Genomic DNA, 21,437 nt, shown 5'->3' on the forward strand with positions numbered 1-21,437 from the left:
AAAAAAAAGGCAATTATTATCAAAAGAGCAAGGGCAGTGAAAGCTAAACTAGAAGACAAGATACAAAGGCAGGTTTCAGAGAAATAGAGGGTTCTGCTAGTATGGATGTAAGTTTTCTACCTGAACACTGATAACAAATAAAATAAAAGACAAAAGAAAATGTCAATGTACAGAATCTCACCTGCCTTAGGTATTAATAAAATATAGTTTAAATTGGTTTGATTCATTTAGGTAAAGGTCAGATAGATAAAGATAATATATGAGTTGTGAAACAATAAGGAATTGTAGAGAAGATCAATGGCATCTATTTTTTAAATCTGATCCCTGGTAGCATAGTCAATTACCAGCTGGGCTGCTGACCCCAAGCTCAGCAATTTGAATCTCCCAGTCATTCTGTAGGAGAAAGATGAGGTTTCTGCTCCTATAAAGTTTTACAGCTTCAGAAACCCTTTACAGGGTGGTTATCTGTTAGAACTGACTTCACGTCACACAATCACCATTCTTTTAATCAACTATATATGGATGCAAGAAAAATTAAACTTGCAAGTGTGGAAATGGCAGAGTCCTGGTATGGCACATTAGGATAAGCATGCACTGCTAACTGCAAGATTGATGATTCAAACTCACGAGCTGCTCAGAGACGCTATGTGTCAGTGCCAACTAGATGTAGCAACAACAACAACACAACAATATAATGGATAGTACTCTACTAAAAGCAACCATTAAATTTATTGAAAACATTCAGTTTTCATGTAGTGCTCACTTATTCTGTATACGTTAACTTCACCTAATAGCACTGAGTACTGGATGGCACTTAACAATAAAGTCTACCTGATGTCCCTTCATTTACATCCATATAGATTAAATCACCTACCTGGAAAAAATACAGCCTTCTACTTTCTTAAACAGCTTCACTTTTTCTGAATAAAATCATGAATCTACAGATGTCAATATGTTTCAAATTATATATGCATTCTTTTATAGAAGTTTTCTTTGCTTGCTTTTAGCTAAATAAAATTTCAAACAGTAATAAAAAAAGACCAACAAAAATTAGAATGGAATTTATTTTGAAAAATGATGAGGAATTTAAAATGTAAAACTAATATCTAAAAATGACATATTTGGAAGTGCAAGATATTTTTGAAAGAGACATTTTACATGTGTCTCATTACTTCTTTCTATACTTGTAATATTAGAATAAGTTGTTCCCTGTCTTCTTATATTGAGGAGAAGATTGTGGGTTATACTAGTTTATAGAAAGTTGATATAAGTTAGAGTCCTGGTGTGGCGCTGTGGGTTAATGCGCCAGACTGAAGAGCCATTTGAACTGCAAGGTCGGCGGTTCAAGCTCACCAGCTGTTCCTCGGAAGCCTTATACAGGGTCGCTATGGGTCGGAACCAACTCGATGGCGCTTACAACAACAACAATGATGTAAACTTGCATATAGAGGAACATTGAAAGGAAGTAATTTTTGCCTACTTATTTATGTTATTGCCTTCAAGATGAAAAGAACTCCCAAAGTGTTTCCTCAATATTCCATCATAGTAAGAAACTGCTACACTTTCATATTTGCTGTTCATTTCAAAGATACAACCTACAATACCCTTCAAATACCTTTATCCATGAAGTCATGGGAAGGACAAGGTGAACATTCATTAATCTTGTTGATTATTTTTGATAAATTTAAATTTCTGTCTTGGAAATTAAAAAAAAATGTTTTGAAAATAGAGTATCAAATAGCTTATAAGTGATCAAGATTATTGTTTATATATTTCAATTTCACTGAAGAATTTTTGTTAAGCTATTATTCCTGGTGTGGCGCTGTAGGTTAATGTGTTGGACTGCAAAGTCGGTTTGAACCACAAGGTGGTTCAAGCTCACCAGCCGCTCCAGGAACTCCTGTACAGGTCAAGATGGGTTGGAACCAACAAGAAGGCACACACATACAACTACAACAGTACATTACCTGAAACAACAATAATAACAAGTTTTTTTCCCCTGGAATTACACTCTGAGATGAGATAGTAACAATTTCTAAATAGCCTGTGTTAGGAACCTGGTCATTTACTATACCCTATAGCAGGAGTCCTAGTGTGGCACTGTGGGTTAATGTGGCACACTGCAAAGCTGTTTGAACTGCAAGGTCGATGGTTCAAGATCACCAGCTGCTCCTAGGAAACCCTAAACAGGGTTGCTATGGGTCTGAACCGACTCAACAGCACTTAACAACGACAACAACAAAGCAGGAGTCCTGGTGTGGTGATGTGGGTCAAGCCAGACTACAAAGCGGTTTGAACTGCAAGGTCAGCAGTTCAAGCAGGGTCTCTATGGGTCGGAACTGACTCGACGGCACATAACCACCACCACCACCATGGGTCGGAACCGACTCTACGGCACTTAACAACAACAAGAACAACAGTAGAACCTGGAGTCCTGGTGTGGCGCTGTGGGTTAATGCGCCAGACTGTGAAGCAGTTTGAACTGCAAGGTCGGCAGTTCAAGCTCACCAGCTGTTCCTTGGAAACCCTATACAGGGTTGCTATGGGTCGGAACTAACCACAACAATAGTAGAACCTATAGTCCTACTGTGGTGCAGTGGGTTAATGCGCCGGACTGTAAAGTCGGTTTGATCTGCAAGGGTCTGTATTTAAAGCTCACTAGCAGCTCCTAGGAAACGCTATGGTCACTATGGGTCAGAACCGACTAGACGACTAGACATAACAACAGCAACATAGAATCAAACACTTAAAACATAAACATCTTCTTGATTCTTTCACAACCTCCGTTAATATCCCATTCCCCTACCTGAATTTAGTTCAGCAGCCTCTTGAAATCATCTCTATTTGCCAATTTAAATTAACTTTTTATTTTTCTGGGTACATTTTTTATGCGGGAATAAATAGAAAAAAAATTTTTGGGGGTTTGTAAAACAATTAGTTTTTAGACTCCTTTTCTCTATAATATCACATATAGTTCTAGGCATTTGTCATGTAATTAATAAAAAATATGTATTTGGAATAACAAGCAAACAAATAAAAGGACACCAAAATCCTGACGTTTCCAAACTGCAAACAGAAAAATTAGCATACATAAGTAGACTTCAAGAAGTTCATGGAAAATTTGAATTCAAAACAGTGGAGTCTGTTCAAGAGCATTTTAAAGCCCACTTGTATCTGTGAGACATAATTCTTTAATCTTCTGATATTGGCTCCCACACAAATTCTTTTTTAAAACTATGCTGTGTTTATTTGATTTAATCTAATTAATAATGATAAATCCTGAATCCAAAATTTATCTCACAATCAATTTTTAAAAGTTCAAAACAATTAAAATATGCATGAATATACTATGAAATAGTAGCAGCAGAGGTAACACTAGAAACAGTGAAGATAGCAGTAATGAAGCTAAGATTAAAATCAAGTTCAGTACCTGGGAAATCTGGTAAGATATGGGATAAAAGTAATGGGAAAGGACATAGGATACTTGATGAACACTATGCATTTGTTTTGGCTGTTAGGTTTTGTCTGTTCAGGACCTACTCATAGTAACCCGATGTACCACAGAACAAAGCACTGCCAAATCCTGTACTATCCTTACAATGCTATCTACATCGAGCCTCTTGTTAGCAGCCACTCTGTCAGTTCATCTCATCGATGGTCTTGCTCGTTTTTGCTAACCTTGTACTTTATCAAGTATAATGTCCTTCTACAAGGATTTATCCCTCATGATAACATGACTATAATATGTGTGACAAAGTCTCAGCATTCTGGCTTCTGAGAGCATTCTGGTTATACTTCTTCCAAGACAGATTTTAAAATGTATTTTTCTGACAGTCTAGAATATGTTCAATATACTTTGCCAACTTTATAATAGAAAGGCATCAAATATTCTACATTCCTTATTCATTGTCCAATATTCTGCAAAAAATTTTATTTTATACATTTCTTAATAAAATTGCATGTTAACAAGTATGAAGTACTTTCTTTAATTTCTACCATAATAAAAAGTAATTTTGAAGTACTAAATATTATTTTTAAATCATATTTTAGGCAATTTTTATATTACCTGTAATTCTATATCCCATCTTCAAAATTTTTAAATAATAGTACTTGACATAGCATAAAAACATGTTTATATTTTATTTATGAATATTAGTGTCAATGTATCTTAATTTGGTAAATTGCTTATAACATTTATTTTTTAAAAATGATCTACCAAGAATTTATGAAGCTCTAAAGTATTAAATATAGGTAATTTTATTACATTTAATTTTCATAATTATATGTGATACTGTATTCTGTTGGCTGTGATGTTGCTTATTGGTCCCATAGTGAGTAGTTTTGTTTTCTCTAAATGAACATCTATTATGTGACAGGTGGAGATACACTCAATTTGTCTTAGTCATTTAAAAGTCATCTGAGCTGTGGTTAGAAGGCACTGTGAAAATAATAAGTAAGCCTTGACAGACAGAGCCTGATAAAGGAGCTAGACATTGAGAATGTTTAGGTGTAGTCACTGCTCAGAGACATGGAACAATCATCATAGACTAGGTTTTGCCACCTAAAATCAAAAGTTGCTAAATAGTATTATTTTTACCTAATCATATTAATTTATTATTTTTATATAAAACTATTTCATCTTATTTTTAACTAGAGATATTTATCACATGCAATCAGGATGTATTGATAATTACTGGTGTTTGGCATTAAAGATTGAAAACAAAGAGGAAAGACCAGTTGTTGGACTATATAGCCTAGGTGATAGAAGTGATGCTGGAGATTGCATAATAGAATTTTGCAGGTCCAATGAGTTATTGATTACACATACCTTATTTAAATAACATAAAAGGTGATTATACTCACGGCTCTCACCAGATGGAACATACAGAAATAAAATTGACTACTTCAGTGCAAAAAGATAGTAGAAAAGCTCCAAATCATCAGCCAAAACAAGACCAAGGGAAGACTGTGGAACAGACCATCAATTATTTATATGCCAGTGCAGGCTGAACTGAAGAAAATTAAGCCAAGTCCATAAGAATCAAAATTTGACCATGAACATATTCCACTTAAATTTAGAGCTCATCTCAAGAACCAATTTATACATAAGACACTAATGACTGAAGTCCAGAAAAGCTGTGAGATGACATCAAGAACATCATACAGGAAGAAAGCAAAAGGTTATTAAGAAGACAAGAAAGAAGAAAAGGACCAAAATGGAAGTCAGAAGCAACTCTGAAACTTGCACTCCAGTGTAGAGATGCTAAAGCAAATGGAAGAAATGAGAAGGTCAAACAGCCAAACAGAAATTCCGAAGGGCAGCTCGAGAAAACTAAATCAAGTATTTTGATGAAATGTGCAAACCAAGAAGGAACAATTCATTCAGCATTTTTCAATCAGAAAGAATTGGAAAAAAATATTCAAGCCTTGACTTGAAATATTGAAGTTGTCAAAGACTTCATTTTACTTCTGCATAAGACCTTTAAAAAGTGTTCAAGAGCAAAGATGTCAGCTTGAAGACTAAGGTGAGACTGACAGACACTGTGGGTATTCTCAATAGTCTCATATCCATGTGAAAGTTGGACAATGATTAAGGAAGACCATAGAAGAATTGATGCACTTGAATTATGTTGGAGAACAATATTAAAAGTGTCATGGACTCCTAGAAGAACAAACAAATTTAAATTGGAAGAAGTACAGCCAGAATGTTCCTAAGAAGCCAGGATGCATTAATGTGCTTCAGAAAGGATTAAGGATTGCAAAAATTAAAGTTGTTTTGAATACTACTAAGGTGTACCTGACACAACCCATATATAACCTCAGATACATTCAAAGTAAACATATTTGAATTTATCTACACTCATTTAAAATAAAGTTATATTGTTGTGAAGTGCCACTGAGCTAGTTCTGACTCAAGGAGCAGCAGGTGGATTTAAACTACCAAACTTGTGTATAGCAGTCCCATGCTTATGGTATAGTTCCACACCAGGACTCTGAAATAAAGTTACATCAACATATAATTTAGATTGTAGTCTCCATGTAACTGTCACATTTAGATGTGATCATTGTTATTAGGTATCTTCAGGTTGGTTTCGACTCATAGTGACTTTATACACAAAGGAATGAAACACTGCATGGTCCTGAGCCATCCTCACAATTGTTAAACTTGAGCCCATTGCTGCTGCCACTGTGCCAATCCACTTGGTTGGGGACCTTCCTCTTTTTTGCTGACCTTTCACTCTATCAAGAATGATGCTCTTCTCCTGGTACTGGTCCCTGCTAATAAAATGTCCAAAATATTTGAGATGATGTCTTGCCATCTGACCTCTAAGAAGCATTTTGGTTATACTCTTTCCAAGACAATTTTTTGCATTCTTCCAGTATTCCACCACATATTCAATACTCTTCACCAACACCAAAATTTAAAGGTATAATTTCTTCCATATTCCAAAGCTGAATGATGAATAAGTAATATGGAAGAAGTGATTGATAATATAATGGCTTAGGTCAGGCACACCTTACCTCTCAAGGTGATATATTTGATTTTTAACACAAAGTGTTATCTTGTACTAATGGGTCTTTAAAGACAGGTTTCTACCTCAAAATCTATGGGTGCTAATTATTTCAGACATCAGAAAATTCTTCTAGTGGCCACCTCCCTTGTTATTGTTAAGTGCCATCAAGTCAATTTGACCCATAGCAACCCTGTATAGGGTTTCCAAGGAGCAGCTAGTGAGTTTGAACACCCACCTTGTGGTTCTAAGTGACTTAGCAGTTCAGCGCATTAACCCACAATGCCACACCAGGACTCCTCCCTTAAGACCTAGGAAATTCTGATTCATTAAAAATATTTTCTTTTTCCTTCATTATATCTTTGAACCTTGCTGTAGTAGTTGCCACATGACATGCACTCTTCTTCTCTTGTATAAAGTATTATGTACTTTATAGATTTTCCTGGACAGCCAGTTGTTGATAACAAGGAGATTGTAGTTGTTGTTGTTGTTGTTGTTAGGTGCAATTAAGTTGGTATGGACCCATAGCGATCTTATGCACAGCAGAATGAAACACTGGCCGATCCTGGGCCAACCTCACTACTGTTGCCATGCTTGAGTCCATTGATGCTGCCACCTGGCCAATCCATCTCATTGGGGGTCTTCTTCTTTTTCTCTGACCCTCCACCTTACCAAACATGATATCCTTCTCTAGCGACTGGTCCCTCCTGACAATATGTCCAAAGTATGAGAGACGAAGTTTGGCCATCTTGGCCTACAAGAAGCAGTCTGGCTGCACTTCTTACAAAATGGATCTGTTGGTTCTTTTGGCAGCTCATGGCACTTTCAATATTCTCCTCCAACACCATAACTCAAAAGCATCAATTCCTCTAAATTCCAACAATTTGAGTTGATAACAATATCAAATTTAGAGTACAATATTATTTTCTCATTTGGGGGTTGTATATAAAAATGGAACACATAATCTCTGAATTTTTATTTATGAGAACATTGATTCACTTGTTCTTTAAAAATAAGTTTAATTTACAAAGGGATGCAACTGCTACTCTAGTAAGTACTAAGAGCTTATTTTAGCCCTTCCGAGTGTGTTCATGGATTCAGCAGTTCAATTCTGGGTAACCGAAATTAAAGCACTAATTAGTAGAAACCTAGAAGCAATGCTCCAAGAACGAGAACAAAGCAAACCTCAAGGTTTAAGAAGAGCTAACGACACAAAAAGCAGAGCATTTCTTCAGTGTTTTATTGGTTTTTAATGAATTTTATGAGTTTGAAAAATATTTCTCTGAAGTGGTGAGTAATTAGATTTGTAAGCAGCAGACCTGAAATTAATGGGTGAAAGAGAGGTTATTTTAGTTAAAACACTAATAAATCTCCAAGATTTCTTGTGCCATCTTCACATTCATATTTGTAATATATCTTTTGTTAATGGTCTGTATCATGTACTATAGTCCCCCAGGGAGTCCTGGTATGGCGCTGAAGGATAATGTGCTGGACTGAAAGGTCCATTTAAGCCGCAAGGTCAGAAGTTCAATCCCACCATCTGCCCCTAGGAAACCTTACACATGGTTGCTATGAATCAGAAATGACTCCTTGGCACTTAACAACAACCTTTTGATAAGACTTCAACTATTGTGTTGTTAAAAATTTGTACATTTTAATCTGCCTTCTAATTGAGAATTTTGAAGCTAGAGTTTTTATCTTATTGATCTCTGTACCTTACCTAAGAATTTAGCTCATGACCTTGCCTACACTGGTTATTCAATAAAAGAAGATGAATGAATTAACAATAAACAAATCTTTTTATAAAATCTGTCAGAGAAGGGTGTATAGTCTAGTCTACTACTGGACATTTTACAAGAGCCAGATGGCATGGTAAGTTACATATTAGCCTACTAACCACAAGGTCAGCAGTTTGAACCCACCAAATGCTTCTAGGGAGAAAGATTAATCTACTTGCTCCCATAAAGATTTGCCATTTTAGAAACCCAAAGGGGAGAGTTCTACTCTGTTCTATAAAACCACTGTAAGTTAGAATTAACTCAATGGAAATGGGTTATAATGGATTAAATCAATAAAGGAAACTTAGTAAATACTGGTAGTGGTTGGTTAGGTGCCATAGAGTTGGTACTGACTCATAGTGACCTTATGCACAGCATAACGAAACACTGCCCGGTCCTGGGCTAACCTCATTATTGTTGCCACACTTGAGTCCATCGATGCTGCTATTTGGCCAATCCATCTCATTGGGGGTCTTCCTCTTTTTTTCTTACCAAACATAAAATCCTTCTCCAGCGACTGGATCCTCTTGACAATATGTCTGAAGTATGAGAGAAAAAGTTTGGCCATCCTGGCTTCCAAGGAGCACTCTGGCTGCACTTCTTCCAAAACGGATCTGTTGGTTCTTTTGACAGCCCATGCACTTTCAATATTCTCCTCCAACACCATAACTCAAAAGTATCATTTCTTCTGCAGTGTTCCTTATATACTGTCCAACTCTCACATGCATATTGTTGTTGTTGTTGTTGTTAAGTGCCTATTAGACGACTGAAAATACCATGGCTTGTGTCAGGCACACCTTAGTCTTCAAACTGACCTTGCCATCCTTGTGCTTTATCCTATAGTACCACACCAGGACTCATGAATTTATTATGCTCTGGAATAGTAAAGACCCTCCCCCTTTTTTTCAATGAGACACAGCCATTTTATTCAAATTCACCAAAATGTATACTTAATTGTTTCTAAAATATATGTCACATTTTACACAATAGTTTTATTGTTACATCTGTCCTTTAGTTTTTTCATCCTTTTAAAAACAGTTCTTCTGTAAAAGCCTGTATCCCGAGTTGCCCAGTTAGGAGCCTCTGACCGACAATTCTGGTTAAGTTTCTTCTTAATGTTCATGGCCAACATCTGGCTTCAAAAAGAAAAGCTTTTGATCTTTTCAATCACTTGCTGATAGGGTGAGACTGCACTGTTACCCATAACCACATGACCTAATTTAGAATCAATCTTGGCATCCAGCCTTACATTTCTAATCAGATTCACAATTCACCTTTCAGCTTCTTCTGGAGTCATGTTCAGTTTATCTGCCATGTTAATGCTTGATACACTGATGGATACGACAGAAAGTCTCAAATATAAAGAGACGGCCAGTTTTAATGAAATCCTCAAGACAAGCCACCAAGAAGTCAGTTACAAGAACTGATTCACATTCTCTTAGCTTTTTCTAAGCCCCATAAAAGTCAAAGTTAACATATAAGGATTCAACAAATTCTGTAATTGGGTCTTTGTATGTATAAGATTCCTGCTGAATAACCTTGAGTAGGTCTTTGAGCACTTGCCGGCGATTTCGAACATCTTTATTTGTTATGACTGCTGTCGTCAAATAGCGGAGAATATGCGGACACATTGTCTGAATTGCATTAAGATGCTGTGGCTGGTAATAGAAGAAATCAATAATGTTATTGAGGCCTTTGGGGTGGTTGAAGAAAACAAACAGAGACCAGTGAATGAGCCATGTTCGCTGCTGAAGAGACTGGAGTGGAGAACTCACAGAATGATTACCTGTGGTCTCTTTTAATCATGTTAAGTCTTCCATTGAGGCATCCCAATTCTGCACTAAGATTTCAGAAGCCAGTTTTCCCCAAAGTGAACTCCAAGCATTTCTGTCCATTGCTAGAACCAGCACTCTAAAAAAAAGTAAAGATATTCAGCTGCTCCTGAATAATTCCCACATTCATACTAGAAGTTTGCATACCTGTAGAGAGTGTCTAAATATTCCTGTCTAAATCCATGCTTGTAAGCCAGGTAGTCAAATAACATCCGACCATCCCTAGTTGACTACATTTGCTTTATAGTTTCTGGATCTTCAAACATCTTCACAATTGGCTCTGTTTCTGCCTGAAGTTGTTTAAATGTGCAGCAACTGTGGTTCTTTTTTCTCTCAGAGCATGAGGAATATCATCAGAATAAAGACTATTGTATACCTATTGTATATCGGAATAAAGACTATTGTATAATAAAGACATAGTGATGTCTACCATGTTGGTGGTACTATTAAGAAGATCCAATTTCCCTTTTAATAATTCTTTTTCATTATATATTTTTAGAAGCTGTCCTGCGACAAAGTTCAAGCGTTCAGGTTTCGCCAAGCTAAGCGTCAACTTCCGAGAGGCACTGACGCTGACGTCTCCGGGGTGCACTCACCTCCTTTACTGAGAGAAACTCAAGCAATGGAAAGACTAGATGCCACTCCTGAAACTGCGCATGCGAGTAGTCAAGTCACACTCCGCCATCTTGCCAAGGAAAAGGGTAGAGACCCTTTTTATTAAAAACGTCTATTATCTGAATTCCTATACTAGCTTTGAAATACCCATATTGGTATGATCTTTAGAGAATAAATCAGACTTTTCTCTTAAAAGAAAGATTTTTCCTTCCTTGATTTCTAGCATCAAGGTGAGATCATATTATCAGGTTCAGTCAATGAAATACACCTATCCAACATATGAATCTTCAACATGTGACTAAATCCAAGTAAATGTGAAATTAGAAATATGGTGGTGATTAGATGGTGAAGGCAGTGCTGTACTTTTTAGCAGTATCATATATGCTAAGACAAACACAGAAGGGTTTTTGACAACAGCACTATGTATTCTTAAGCTTAGTTATTCATTTTATGATACCTGAAAGTTAATTTCCTGCTTATATTAGATCCAATTTCTAATATTTACGTCAAGTCCCTCGTTGAAATTGGGGCACCTATTGTACAACTGCTTAGAACACCTTTTTTAAAATAACATTTTATTGTGAATTCAGTGAAGGTTTACAGAGAAAATAATCAGTTGGCATTCAACAATCATACACTTTTTTCATCTCAATGACTGCAGTCTCCTCCATGTAAAAACAGTTACCCACTTCTTCTTTGAAGTTCTTATTTCCCTTTCACCCTCTTTCCCATTCCTCAGGTACATTTGCCCTTGTGGTCTTAAATGGTTGAACATTCCATGGTGAGAACACCTTACTAGTATTGTTGCATCCTCTAGATACCTGTCTGTTGCTTGGCTGAAAATTGGGACACTAGGATGAGTTCTGTTCCAGACCTGAAGGGGGTTAGAGGACCATAATCTCAAATTCCTCCAGTCACTTTTTCACCAGTAAGCCTGGTCTTTTAAAAATGATTTTCAATTTGTTTGATATCTCCTCCCACTCTTATCTGAGACCTTCTAATATGATTCTTTTCAGACCAATTGGTAGTAGTATCCAGGCACTATACAGTTCTGTTCTTAGAGACATGGTGACTGTTTACATGCTTGGTTAGTCTATTAGACTAGTTGATTCTAAGAATCTTAATATTTTCTTCACTCTTCTTTCTTGTGCACAAGACGAGACCAATGGTTGCACCTTAGATGGCCATTCATGAGCTTTCAAGATCCTGGTCACTACTCACTGAAGTAGTATGTACCCAAATAACCATGGAGTTCCCTGAGACTGTGGTCTTGAAGTCAAGTACATTTCAAGATAAAATAGACTGTCTTAGACTTGGGGTGCGGGGGGCGGAATAAATTACAGGGTAACCTCAAAGAAATTTAATAAATTTTCACATCAAACTAATGAGAAAAAAGAAAGTAAAAGAACTAAGCACAATTAGGGAAAGGTATGAGTAAAAGGGAAAAAGTAGTAAAGAAAAACCAAGAGGAAGAAAAAAAGGAGTAGTCGAGAAAGTGTAACTGGAAAACAAAAAGAAAGCGGACAAAGAAAGGATAAAAAGCAAGGAAATGTATAAAAAGAAAGGAGGGGAAGAAATAATAAACAAAAGGAAAAAAAACAAAAACAATGCAGGGGCCAATCCCAGTGAGGAGAAAATTCTGGGTTCTCCTACCAGCCAAGGACCACACATGGTAGGTTGGCAAGGGATGAAGTTCCTGTAAGCCTAGGTGTCTGTTCTGTTAACCCAATCCAGAAGTAATTAATGTAGACTCTAATGGAGCTGGAGGACCAGGGTATTTCTGCCCCTGAGGATAGCCAAGGATGAAAGGTTCTGGTAGTCCAGAGCTGTCCTGAACCAACTTTGAAGGTCTAGAGTAGGCCACACCTGGTTCTAGTAGCCAGGGTTGATGCTGCTAGCTCCTAACTCCTAGCTCGACTCTGCAAGCTTTGCTGGAAGTAGATGTGGTGGGGGCTGGCCATGCCTCTGTCATGAGGGTAACAGAATATATGAAAGAAATTTTTCACTTTTCTCTCCACCAATTAGCAGTATGTCTATGTGCCATCAACTGCTCTCTGCCTTCAATGCTGACCACAAAATTTCAAGATGGCAGGAGCAAGCCTGGCTGACTGGCATGTATCACCTGTCTCCTTGTGCCTCTACCTGCCCTGTGTATCTGTTCAGCTGCTTCTTCTAGTTAGTGATAGTCCAGGGCAGGCCAGGATCAGCGCTGCAAGTTTGGAACAGAGCTCACCAGGATACAGATGCCTGGGTTGTAAAGATAGCTCCCCACACTCACTTTGTTGGGGCTCACCATTGCACCATTCACAACTGTGGGGCTCCAACCACTAGGAGAAAAAAAGCTTCTCTGGGGACATACACAGGTGCGGGCTGGCCATACTAAAAGAAAAAAAAAAAAAAATCACAACTTTATCTCCCTGAGTCATCAATATATTACTGCAATACCAAAATGCTGTCTTGTCTCTGAAGCTACTCACAAACGGTTAGAAAGGCCATGCTGTGTCAGCTCAGCTGGCAAGGTCACCATTCTCTCTGTCTGTCTGTCTCTCTCTTTTTTTCTTACCACATTGGTTCAACATCCGCTCCTAGTAGGCCTTCAATCCACTTCTCTATCCTTTCATCTGAAACTCAGGGATACAGAACTATTATCTATGTGTTTCATTAATTTTCCATATCTTTGTTGTAGAGGATCTGTAGAGTGTTACTGCTCATTTTGCCATCTTGCTAACTCTACTCAGGATATAATCATAAATTATTGAAAGTCATAAAAAAAAGCACGAAGTGTGAGAAAAAAATAAAACATGATCCTTTTTGGCAAAACAAATTGTAGATGATGGACTGATGGAACACTACAACAAAATTGACAATGTTCAACCAAAGCCACAGATGACATTAGAATATGGATCTGAAAAGTGACATATAATATTCATTCCTGGTCAATTCATAGCCTATGGCGCTTTGTCTGCTTGTTAAGGAAGAAAAAAATGAATAAATAAGGTCAGCTTATTTTTAAAAGACTGAAAGAAATATCTTGAGTTGTGTGACTTACATAGTACAACACTGCATAATGAGAAAAAAAGAGAAGGAATAAAGTAAAATGATATAACATAAAACACAAGTTAGTTCTATAAGAGTTTTAGTAGGATCAATTGTTAACTTTCTAAGTATGTATTGAAAACACCTCTGCAAAAGGTGGACCAAACCATTCCTCCTACAACCATCTGTAATCTTAAATTGGGTTTGATAATCAATTGCAATTCCACACGAACCAGACACTATACTCATAATCATGGAGTTTATTAGGGAAGTTGTTGTTGTCATTGGGTGCCACTGAGTTGGTGCCACTGAGAACAAAACACTGTCTGGTCCTACACCAACCTCACAATCATTGCCACGATTGACCCATTGTTGTTACCACTGTGCCAATCCCTCTAGTTGGGGTGGGGAGTCTTCCTCTTTTTCTTCTACCCTCCACTTTACCAAACAGAATAGCCTTCTCAAGGAACTGGTCCCTTCTGACAATATGTCCAAAGAATGAGAGACAAAGTCTGGCCATCCTGGCTTCCAAGGAGTATTCTAGCTGTAATTTTTCCAACACAGATTGGTTTGTTCTATTGGCAATCCATGATACTAACAGCCCATCTCAAATGCATCAATGCTTCTGTGATCTTCCTTATTCACTGTCCAACTTTTACATGTATATCAGGTAACTGAAAATACAATCGCTTGGGTCAGGTACACCTTAGTCCTCAAGCTGACATCTTTGCCTTTAAACACTTAAAAGAGATCTTGTACAGAAGATTTGCCTAATGCAGTATGAGGTTTGATTTTTCTGTGCTTCTTCTGTGTTGATGACTGATTCAAGCAAAATGAATTTTTTCACAATTTCAGTCTTTTCTCCAATTATGTGGATATTGTTTATTGGTCCAGTTAGGGAAGTTAACATGTTACAATTTGGGGTTAGAAATCCTCAGAGCACAGTTGTTCCTATCAGCTGCTGATAATGCCCATAAAACACACCACTCTGTCATAAGCCTCAGCCTGAGGCACTTGACTCTAGCTCTGTGGGTCAGCAAAACTAACAACGCCACATAAATGCTGTGAGGCACCCCATTCTACAAGCAAGCTTCCTGCCCAAAATCACTTAGCTTTACAAGCTCATTAGGGTGGGAATTCCACTGCTCTTTCTCTTGCTCTGGTTCTTAGTTCTGCGACTGCTGTTTCTCTCACACTTCTCCAGTGGCACAGCTTACAGTCCCGGGGTCAAGGAGGTCCAATGCACAGGAATCTCAGGGTTCAAAGGACATACTTTACTCTTGGCTCTTCTTAATTGATGGTAGTAAGATCCTGCTCCTGCTTCTAAGATGGTTCATTTTATAACCATGCTAGAGTTTCAAGTTTTTACAATTACAATTAACTGTGCTAACACCCACAGCTGAACCAGGCCATCCTATTAGTATCTTCTTCTACCTTCTCTAACCAGACGCAGCAGGACAGAAATGTTTGGCGGGAGTAACAGATTATGGATAGAAGAGACATTAGGAAACTCACTACACCACAACTTCAAAATATGATTTTATGCTGTATTTATCTTCATTTGCATTATCAATAAACTTTAAATTTCAGAAGTTCAATACATATCAGTATATGTGTCTAGGGAAGGGAGGAGGTCCTTGCATGGGAAACTCCTACCTGATTACCTGAAACATCAAAAAATGTTAATTTATTTGCATTATAATGATGTTCTCTTTATTCTAAAGTATCTTCATTTAGTAAGGTGGATATTTGAGGGTAAGTAAAAAATTATCCACACTCCGATTATATTAAAATGGTCATCCATGGCTGATGACACTGAGCATACACATGAAATGGTCCTATCGAATAGCTGAATGACAGAAGATTATGTGGTAAATCATTTTCAAATAATCCATGTTTCTGCCTATTGAATAATCCACAACAGATGTGGGTTTTGAAAAGTTTGTGCAAGATGGGTACCAAAAATCTCAAGGAAGAGCATAAACAGGAGCGTTTGGACATCCACAAAAAGGAAACTTGACAAAAACTCAAACGAATATAAAAGTTTCTTAGAAAAAAAAAAAGAAATCATTAATGGTGGCAAGACATGGATTCATCACTACAAGTCTAACAGTAAATGGTAAAGTATGGAATGGAAACATCCTCAATCGTTGAACAGGAAAATGTTAAAAAGTCAACCATCCGTGGAAAAATGGATGCATACAGTTTTCTGAGATTCTCAATGGCAAGTACTTGAATACTATCAGGAAAAATGCTCAACAATCAACAGTGCTTGTTACAGTGAGATGTCCACTGAAGAGCTGAAGCCTAAACTCAATTAAACACAGAGGACAGCTATCCAAGTGCATAATGATCTTGCATGGCAACACCTGGCACACACCTCTGCCCACACTGTTGACATTCTGAAAGAACTTCATGTTGAGGTGTTAAAGCATCCTCCCTATAGTCCTGATCTTGCTCCACTGTACTTCCACCTGTTTAGTCACCTGACAGCAGTCCTTTGAGGACAAAGATTCACCTCTGATGAAGAAGTGAAGACAGCAGTGCATTTGTGGCTCACAGCTCAACCTAAAACATTTTTAATAAGAGAATATGAAAGCTTGTTGACAGATGGACAAAGTGTATTGAAAATCAAGGAGATTATATTGATAAATAAGTATTTGTCTTTTCGAAAGCTGATTAAATAAATTCTACAATCAGATGGAAGATAATTTTTGACTCACCCTCACATGAATACAATAATAGGATATAATAATATTCTTTTGTAAGAAATGAATTTTTAAACAAATAAAATTATAAAATATTTCTGTACAAAACTTTTAAAATTCAAGTGATTTTTTGTAGAAACTGTAACTGCATTAAAAGTATAGACAAATAGAAGCCAATTTTGATAAAAATGCTAAGGGAATGAGGAAAGCAACATCAAATAGAAACCATATTGAGTAAAAAAAAAATAAAAAAGGTTTGGTAGTTGTTACCGCTGTTGTTGGGTGCTGTCAAGTCGGTACTTGACACAAGGTCATAGCAACGCTGTGCACGACAGAACCCAAAGCACTGTTCGCTCTGTGCCAACCTCACAATTATTGCTGTGCTTGAATCCATTGCTAGTGCCACCTTGACAGTGCATTTCGCTGAACCTCTACTTTACTTTGCCAAGCATGATGTCTTTCTTCAGGGACTGGTCTGTCCTGATAACATATCCTGAAGTATGAGAGACAAAGTCTGGCCACTATATATATATATACACATATATATATATATATATATATAGAGAGAGAGAGAGAGAGAGAGAGAGAGAGAGAGAGAGAGAGCTCTGATAGCATAGCGGTTACGAATCGGGCTGTTGTGGTCGGCAGTTCAAAACTACGGAAGGAGAAAGATAAGGCTTTCTGCTCCCATAAAGATTTTACAGCCTCGGAAACCCTGCACAGAGTTGCTATGAGTCGGAACTGACTCCACGGCACGTAATCACCATATATATATATATATTTGAAAAACTCCAAAGACATTTAAGTAATTTTGACAGCATTTATAGAAATAAACTCAAAGATTAAAACACTGAGTAAATATATCTGTTAGCATTTATGCTAACAAACCAGATTTGTTTTATTGGAAGTGACACCAGTAATCTCAGGACCAATACTAAAATATTTCAATTTATGTCAGGAATAATTCCAAATATTTCTCACAACAATGTGTATAGTTTTTATATAACTTTGAGACACCTGTATGTTACTATATCACACATAAAGAATTCAGTTATTACCACCACTATATGTCATTGTGTTGGTAAGTGTCATCAAGTTGTTTCATCTCCTAGTGATCTTTCATACAAGAGAATGAAATGCTGCTCTATCTTGCATAATCGTCAAAACTGTTATGTCGCAGCCACTGTGTCTGTCCATCTCCTTCCTTAAGTGTCTTCCTCTATGTCACTGACCCTCTACTCTACCAACATGTTGTACTTCTCTGCTCTGCTCCAGGATTGAGTCCTCCTAAAAAAAAAATGCCTGAGAGCTGCATCACCAGGACTCCATTTCCCCAAATTCGTTGTTGCTGTTAAGTGCTATTGTGTCATTTCTGATTCACAGTGACCCTGTATAGGATTTCTGAGGAGCAGCTGGACTAGTACTTGTTGTTGTTGTTGTTGTTAAATGCCGTCGAGTCAGTTCCAACCCATAATAAGATGGTGAGCTTGAACCAACAACCTTGGAGTTCAAACATCTTTGCATTCTGGCATATTAACACACAGTGCCGCATCAGGACTCTGGACTAGTACTAAACAATTGTATTTGTTGCTTTTATCTGAATGTAGGAAGTATGAATCTGGAAAACTGGAAATTGCCTCAAATGAAATGGAATGCATAAACATTGCTCTTGGCATGAGAGAGCTGAAATAGACAGATCCTGCCATTTTTTTGTCACATAATTATATGATTTACTATGCCTAGTATGATAAACTTAAGAGGAATGGCTTCATATTCATTGTGAAAAGAATATTTTAAGATGTATTTTGAAATACAACATCAGCTGTGATAACATAATATCCATATGCCTACAAAAAATGTTTAATACCACTATTATTCAAATTTACACATCATTCACTAAAACCAATGCTAAAGAAATTGATGAATTCTGCCAACTACTTCAGCCTGAAATTGATTAAACATGCAATTAAGATGCATTGATAACTACTGGTGATTGGAAAGCAAAACTTAGAAACCAAGAGGCAGGAAATATGACCTGGAGATAAAAATGATGCTGGAGGATTGCATGTGTCTAAGGTTGGGTTCTCTAGAGAAGCAAAGTCTGTGAAGCTTATATATGCTTACATATATGTAAAGTGAAGTTTACATCAAGGAAATTACTCACAATTGTAGAAATGGGAAAGTCCTAAGTCTGGGTCAGATGAACCAACAGCAGCATGCTGGCAGGCAGGCAGGCAGGTCCAGCAAGCAAGCAGGCTCAGCAGGCAGGCAGATCTGGCAGGCAAACAGGCAGACAGATAATATATCAGGCCACTGGCTCAAGTGCAAAGAACCAGAAATTGGAAGATAAGCCAGATACATGATCCAGACAGAGCAGAAAGCAAACATGCTTTTCTCAAGTGGCCAATATACTGGAAACAGGCCACAACCCTGAAGAAACATCCTTTCAATTGTTTGGCTGCTCATAGCCAATCATTATACAGTTTATTACACCTGCTAATAGCTAATCATCACAAAGCTAACTACACCGTATTACATTTACCATGGTGATAATCACATCTAAACTGCCAAGCTGACACAAAATCTTAACTATCACAATATGATAGAATTTTGCAAGACCAACGACTTATGGATTAAAATACCTTTTATCAATAAAAGGTGAATATACATAAGGAATCCTGGTATGGTGCTGTGGAGCTGTGGGTTAATGCACCAGGCTGCAAAGCCATTTGAATTGCAAGGTCAGTAATTCAAGCTCACCAGGTGCTCCGCAGAAACCCTATATAGGGTTGCTGTGGGTTGGAATCCACTTGACAGCACTTAAAAACAACATATATAAGGAAGGAACTCTGGTAGCATAGTGGTTGAGGTTAGCTGTTCAAAACTACCAGCTGTTCCATGGGAGAAAGATGAGGCTTTTAGCTCTCATAAAGGTTTACAGCCTCAGAAACCCTGTACAGGGTCACTGTGAGTCCGAACTGACTCCACAGCACACCAACACTACCACCATGCATTAGGATCTCACCAGATGGAATACACAGGAATCAAACTGACTATATCTATAGGGAGTCCTGGTGTGACGCTGTGGGTTAATACACAAGACTGCAAAGCCATTTGAACTGCAAGGTCAGCAGTTCAAGCTCACAAGTCACGCCTCAGAATCCCTATACAGGGTCGCTATGGGTCGGAACCGACTCGTCGGCCCTTAGCAACAACAACAACAGCAACATAGGAAAAGACTATGGAGAAGCTCAATATCATTAGCCAAAACCAGGCCAGGGGCTACCTATTAGACAATCAATTGCTTGTATGCAAATACAGGCTGAAGCTTACAACAATGAAAACAAGTCCAAAAGAATATATCATACCTGAACATAGACACCATCTCAAGGACAGAATTGATTCAATAGACAAGAATGACTGAATACCTCAACAGTTGTGGGATGATATCAAGAATATCATATATTAAGACAGAAAAAGGGCATTGAAAAGAAATAAAACACCAAAGTGGATGTCAGAAGGGTCTCTAAAACTTCTCTAGAACACAGAAAAGCTAAAGCAACTGACAGAAATGAGGAAGTAGGAGACGCTGACCAAAAAATCCAAAAGGTATTTCAAGACCAAGTAATATAATGAAGTGTGCAAAGACCTAGAGTTAGAAACATAAAAGGGAAGAACAGATATGTTCAGCATTTCTCAAGCTGAAAGAATTGAAGAAAAAATTCTAGTCTTGACTTGAAATAATTGAAGGATTCAATAAGTAAAATATTAAGTAACTCAGGAAGCATCAAAAGAAGATGAAGGGATTCATAGAGTCACTGTACTAAAAAGAATTGGCTCATGTTCAACCATGATCAAGAACTGATGATTTTGAAGAAAGAGTTCCAAGCTGTGCTGAATACATTGTCAAAAAACAAGTCTCCAGGAATTGCTGGAATACCAATCAAATGTTTCAACAAACTGATGAAGTGCTGGAGGGGCTCGTTTATCTACATCAATAAATTTGGAAGACAGCTACCTAGCCAACTGATTGGAAAAGATCCATATTTTTGCCTATTCCAAAGAAAGTTGACCCAGCTTAATGTGTAAATCATCTAACAATATCATTAATATCACATTCAATTGTAATTTTGCTAAAGAAAATACAAAAAAAAAAAAAAAAAGTTTGCAGCAGTATACATAGAGGGAACTGCCAGTAATTCTGGATGGATTCAGAAGATGACTTGGAACTAGGGATATTGCTGGCAACAGATGGATTTGGGCTGAAAGGAGAGAATACTAGAAAGATGGTTACTTGTGTTTTATTGACTATGCAAAGTGATTACACTGTGTGGATGGATCATGACAAATTACAGATAACATTGAGAGGAATGATATTTCATTATTCTCATGAGGAACCTGTACATAGACCAAGAGGCAAACATTGGAACAAAACGAGGACATACTGAATGGTTTAAAATCAAGAAAGGTGTGGAACAGGGTTGTATACTTTCACCATACTTATTCAGTCTGCATGGTTGTAGCAATACATTGATAGAGAGCTGACAGAAATTCAAGTCAGAGTCAGAAGAGGATATGAAACAAGCTATATCATTGCTGACATCACATGCATCTTAATTGAAAACATGTTGTTGTTGTTAGGTGCCATCGAGTCGGAACCGACTCATAGTGACCTTATGCACAGCAGAACGAAACAATGTCCAATCCCGGGCCAACCCCACTACCGTTGCCACACTTGAGTCCATTGATGCTGCCACCTGGTCAATCCATCTCGTTGGGGACCCTCCACCTTACCAAGCATGATATCCTTCTCTAGTGACTGTTTCCTCCTGACAACACGTCCAAAATATGAGACGAAGTTTGGCCATCTTAGCCTCTAAGGAGCAATCTGGCTGCACTTCTTCCAAAACAGATCTATTGGTTCTTTTGGCAGCCCATGGCACTTTTAGTATTCTC

At 37.5% G+C, this 21,437-nt stretch overlaps 1 pseudogene; it reads right to left on the reverse strand.

Moving 5' to 3' along the window:
- Nucleotides 1-9,269: 9,269 nt before the first annotated feature.
- Nucleotides 9,270-10,807, reverse strand: LOC102824123 (annotated as a pseudogene).
- Nucleotides 10,808-21,437: the final 10,630 nt, after the last annotated feature.

This window comes from Chrysochloris asiatica, unplaced genomic scaffold (assembly GCF_000296735.1).
Source record: "Chrysochloris asiatica unplaced genomic scaffold, ChrAsi1.0 scaffold00001, whole genome shotgun sequence".
In the NCBI taxonomy this organism is placed as follows: Eukaryota; Metazoa; Chordata; class Mammalia; order Afrosoricida; family Chrysochloridae; genus Chrysochloris; species Chrysochloris asiatica.